The sequence below is a fragment of the Myotis daubentonii genome, chromosome X, assembly GCF_963259705.1.
Source record: "Myotis daubentonii chromosome X, mMyoDau2.1, whole genome shotgun sequence".
In the NCBI taxonomy this organism is placed as follows: Eukaryota; Metazoa; Chordata; class Mammalia; order Chiroptera; family Vespertilionidae; genus Myotis; species Myotis daubentonii.
In genome coordinates, this window is record NC_081861.1 from 118,795,083 (window position 1) to 118,801,006 (window position 5,924).

The window sequence follows — 5,924 nt, forward strand, 5'->3', positions numbered from 1 at the left end:
TCATTTGTTTCCAGGAAGTTTTTGATTTCTTTCTTGATGTTGTTGGTAACACATTCGTTGTGTAATAACATGCTATTTAGGCTCCATGTGTTTGAATGTTTTGGGGTGTTTTTACTGTAGTTGATTTCTAATTTCATCCCACTGTGATCTGAGAAGATGTTTTCAATCTTCTTGAACATGTAGAGACTTGTTTTGTGTCCTAACATGTGGCCTATCTTTGAGAATGACCCATATGCACTTGAGAAGAATGTCTAGTCTGCTGCTTCTGGTAAAATGTTATCTGCATGTCAGCTAAATCCATCTGATACAGTGTGTCACTTAGAGTCACTGTTTTCTTGCTGGTTTTTGTTGGGAATGTCTATGCAGTGAAGTCCGTGGAGTATTAATGTCCCCTACCATGACTCTATTGTTTTTTATTTCTCTGTTATTGTCCTCTAGAAGTTATCCTATCAATTGAAAGACAAACGTGGTAATTGACCATACTTTGCTATGCCTCCCATTGGCTAATCAGCATGATATGCAAATTAAGCACCAACAAAGATGGCGGCTAATTTGCATACTGCAGGCAGGGCAGGACAGCGTGAGCCGCCAGTGCGAGCCACCATCCAGGCCCCCATGTGCAACCCCAGAAACTGCCTGCCTGCTGCCCGTGATCGGATTAACAAAACAAAGTTAATGGATTAAGTAACATTAAAGAGATTATAAGAAAAATATATTCCAAATTTTGTTAGTTGTATAATGGTTATGTTTAAATTATTAACACCTAAGAAATTGGGTGAAGGATACATATATTATGCTGCAGTATTTTATAGTTTTTTCTACATGTATGAGATTAATTCAAATTAAAATATTAAAAAATTAAAAATTAATAAAATATTAATTGAAATGTATCTGCATTACATGAAAAATATCATAATTTTTTCTAGCATAATTTATTAAATCGAGCAAAAATTTACAAGGGTTCAATTAAAAAATATCTTAATTCTCAGCGATATAATAGAAAATATATAATAGTGCAGTTATAAGCATTTATCTGAAAATAAAATTTTAAAGAAGTGAATTTAAAGAAGGGATTAGCCAAAGAAAATATATGCACAACCCATGGACACAGAAAACAGTATGGTGATCGCCAGAGAGATGTGGGGGGCAAGAGCTGGGTAGAGGGGGCAAAAGGGGGGAAATAGGGACATCCTATATAATAACTAGAGGCCCGGTGCACAAAAATCTGTGAACTCGGGGGGAAGGGCGGGGTCCCTCAGGTGGGACTGTGCCCTCTCGCAGTCTGGGACCCCTTGGGAGATAACGACCTGCTGGCTTAGGCCTGCTCCCGGGTGGCAGAGGGCAGGCCCAATCCCTACGTGCAGCCCCTGGTCGGGCTCAGAGCAGGGCCAATTGGGGAGTTGGGGCACCGCCCCATGTCATGCACAGAGCAGGGCGGATAGAGAGGTTGTGATGCCACCCTCAGTCACGCTCAGGGTAGGGCTCATTGGGGGGTTGGGGAACCAACCCCTGTCACACTCAAACCAGGGTCGATGGTGGGGTTGTGGCACCACCCCGTGTCACGCAACAGCAGGGCCAATCACGTGGTTGGGGAGCTCCCCCCTGTCACGCACAGAGCAGGGCTGATAGGGGAGTTGGGGCACCGCCCCCTGTCACACACAGGGCAGGGTGGATCAGGGGATTGGGGAGCTCCCCACTATCAGGCACAGAGCAGGTCTGATCAGAGGATTGGTGCGCCTTCCCCTTTCACGAACGGAGCAGGGTAGATAGGGAGGTTGTGGCCCCGCCCCCTGTCACACAGAGAGCCGCAGGGCGATCAGGGGGGTTGGGCACTGCCCCATGCCACGCTGATCCCGGTGCCGGGAGGCCTCGCGGCTCCACTGATCCAGTGCTGGGAGGCATATTGCTCTTTTACTATATTGGATAGAGGCCTGGTGCATGGGTGGGGGCTGGCTGGTTTGCACTGAAGCGTGTCCTGGATTACGGTGGGGGTCCCCACTGGAGTGCCTGGCCAGTCTGGGTGAGGGGCTGAGGTCTCTTTTCAGGCTGGTGGGTGACTGAAGCTCCCAACTGCTCCTTTACTTCTTTTTTATTCTGGGCCAGCTTTAGCTCTGAGGTTTGGCTCCAGCTCTTAGGCCTTGGCTGCTGAAAGCAGGCATCTGTTTTGTATCGGTTCTATAATTGAAACAATGTATAACTCCAGCTCTGAGATCCCGGTGGGCTAAAAGCAGGTTTCCGGGTTTTGTTTAGCTTCTATATTTGTAACACTGTTTCAAACTGAACGCTCAGATGCCGGCAAGGCAGGCAAGGAACGTTGGAGTCCTCCATCACTGAAGCAAGCAAGCCTCATGTTAGTTTCAAGCTGCCTGGCTGCCGGCCGCCATTTTGGCTGGTAGTTAATTTGCATATCACCCTGAGTAGCCAATGAGAAGGGTAGCGGATGTACGGTTAATTACCGTGTTTCTCTTTTATTAGATAGGATGATAAAAGGCTAATATGCAAATTGACTGAACTGCAGAGTGACCGGTTTTTATGATGTGCACTGGCCACCAGGGGGCAGATGCTCAATGCAGGAGCTGCTCCCTTTTGGTCAGTGCACTTCCATATGGGGAGTGCCACTCAGGCAGAAGGTGGCTCATGGCTGGTCAGAGCAGAGGTGGTGGCAGGAGCCTCTCCCACCTCCGTGGTAGCACTAAGAATGTCCAACTAACAGTTTAGACCCAATCCCTTGGGGGCCAAAGCCTTTAGTTGGACATCCGCTGAGGGATCCTTGGGTGCCAGAAGGATGTCTGACTGCAAGCTTAGGCCTGATACCCCGGGGAGTGGGCCTAAGTCCACAGGTCAACATCTCCCAAGGGGTCCTGGATTACAAATGGGCTTAGGCCATGCTGAGGGAGACCCCCCCCACCCCAAGTGCACAAATTTTTGTGCACCAGGCCTGAAAAAAATATTTCAATAATATAGATTATTCTCTCTATATATTTATATATTTATATATTTATATATTTATATATACATTTATTTGTATATATTTATGTATATATATTTATGTATGTATGTATGTATGTGTATATATATATATATATATATATATATATATATATATATATATATATATTCCTGTATTGGGTGCATATATGTTTATGGGGTTATATCCTCTTGTTAGACTAGTCCTTTTAGTATTATGTAGTGACCTCGATTGTGTCTTGTGATGGCCTTCATTTGGAAGTCTATTTTGTGAAATATGAGTATTGCTACTCTAGCATTTTTTTCCATTTGAACGGAAAATTTTCTCCCATCCCTTCACTCTCATCCTGTGTATCTCTTTTGTTCTGAGCTGGGTCTCTGGTAGACAGCATATAGTTGGGTCATGTTTTTGTATTCATTCAGCTACCCTATGCGTTTTGATTGGCGCATTTAATCCATTTACATTTAGGGTTATTATTGATAGGTATTAATTTATTGCCATTTTGATTTTGTATGCCTAGTTTTCTCTCTGTGTGTCGTCTTCTCATTATAGCAGTCCTTTTAGGATTTCTTGTAATGCTAGCTTGGTGGTGATGTACTCTTTTAGACATTTTTTTTTTTTTTGGTCTGGAAGCTCTTTATTTGACCATCTATTTTGAATAGATAGCCTTGCTGGATATAGTAATCCCGGTCTCAGATCCTTGCTTTCCATTACCTTGAACACTTCATGCCATTCCCTTCTGGCCTGTAGAGCTTGTGATGAGAAAATCAGGTGTTAGCCTTGGCGGAGCTCCTTTGTAGGTAACAGTTTTCTTTTCTCTTGCTGCCTTTAAGATTCTCTTTTTGTCTTTAATTTTTTGGCATTTTAATTATGATGTGTCTTGGTGTGGACCTATTTGGGTTCTTCTTGATTGGGGTTCTCTGTACCTCCTGAACTTGTGTGACTTTTTCCTTTACCGGGTTAGGGAAGTTTTCTGCTATTATTTCTTCAAATATGTTCTCTATTCCCTTCTCCCTTTCTGCCTCTTCTGGCATGCCTACTGTTCTAATATTATGTTTCTTGTTGTCCCACAGCTCCCTTAAGCTGTCCTCCTGTTTTTGTTTTGTTTCGTTTTGTTTTTTAAATATATTTTATTGACTTTTTTTACAGAGAGGAAGGGAGGGAGATAGAGAGTTAGAAATATCGATGAGAGAGAAACATCGATCAGCTGCCTCCAGCACATCTCCTACTGGGGATGTGCCTGCAACCCAGGTACATGCCCTTGACCGGAATCGAACCCAGGACCTTTCAGTCCGCAAGCTGACGCTCTATCCACTGAGCCAAACCGGTTTCGGCCCTCCTGTTTTTTAATTATTTTTTTTTCTTTTTGGTTCTCTGATTGAGTGATTTTTTCAACCCTGTCTTCTAATTCACTGATTCAATCCTCAGCTTCCCCTACCCTGCTGTGTATTCCTTCCAATGTGTGCTTTATTTGTGCTATGTCATTTTAAATTTCTGTTTTCATAGGTATATATATATTTTTTCTCATATCTGACCTCTGTTCCAGATAAATTTCTTATCTTAGCTTCATTTATCTCTTCTCCTGGAGAATTCCCTTATTCTTTCATTTGGAAGTTGTTTCTTTGTCTTCTCATTTTGGCTGCCGGTTTGGGTTTGTTACTATATATTAGGTAGATCCTCTATGCCTCTCAATCTGTAGCGCAGGACCATGTCAAATGCTGTTTCAGAGAAGGACTCAAAGCCTCCAGAGATGGCCTCTGCCTACAGACTGATAGGATTCCTCTTGAATTGCCCCTAGGTCATAACCCTCAGGTGTGGCTAGAGTTTTTTCAGCAGGGTGGAGCAGTTTCTTCTGCCTGGAGGCTGTTATTTATAGTCGTTTAAGTGGCCTCAGGGTTTTCCATTAGGGTGGGTCAACTGTCTTCCCCCAGGGGAAGGCAAATATCTGTGTGGGAGAGATGTCCTACTCTTCATGAGGGAATGACTCAGCACAGGCAACCAAGGTGTCTACCTTTTGAGCTCTAGCCCCTGAGTCCCCAATCCTGGCTTCTGCTCACACAGCTTCAGTCCACTCTGCCCTCCCTCTGCCAAAGCACAAGGTGGGTGGCTCCACGGGGAATTTTGTGCATTGGCCCTTTAAGAGGGTGCCTGAATTTCCAGCCATCATTCTCTGGCAGGCAGCAACCCCACTGCTTTTTGCACCAGATATTATGTGGGTACCCTTCTCAGTTTGGTGGTCTCTGCTTGGCGGACAGAGGGTGGGTGGGGGGGGGAGGGGCATCTTGGGGATTAGACCAGAGTTCTCAGTGGCAACACCCCCACAGCTGAGATATCTCTCTGGAACTTAAGTTGCTGTCTGTGTGTGCCTAGACAGCCCTTTCCTGCTTCCAACCCTTCTACCAGTTTCTGTGTGGCTTCCACTTTCAGTCCTTGGATATCAAGATTCTCTCAAATGAGTCTTCCATTGATTATTCAGGAAGTTTTCCTGTATTTTAGTTGTAATCCAAGTTTGTCCCTGGGAGCATGTCCATGCAGGATCCACTTACTCTACCGCCATTTTAAATCCCCCCCCCCAGGAGTCTTTTGAGATAATCATCTATAACAGTAGTTACCTTATCGTGTAATTTTAAAGGGTGAAGGTCTTAATTACAGACATAATCACCCTACCCCAGGGACACTGGTTGGCAGAATTCCAAGATGACCTACCAGGTTTCGGACTCCCTGTATACACACATCTTCCACCTGTTAATAAATCAAATATTTATTTAGGTGCTGCTTTGAGGAATTTTGCAAATGTAATTCAGGTCACAAATCAGTTGTTCTGCAAATAGAGAGATTATCCCCCGTAGGTCAAGCCTAATCAGGTGAATCCTTAAATGGGATGGGCATTTCCTACTGAGAGAAATTCAAAGAGTGAGAGGGAGGTTCTCCTTTGCTGGCTTTGAAGATGGAGGGA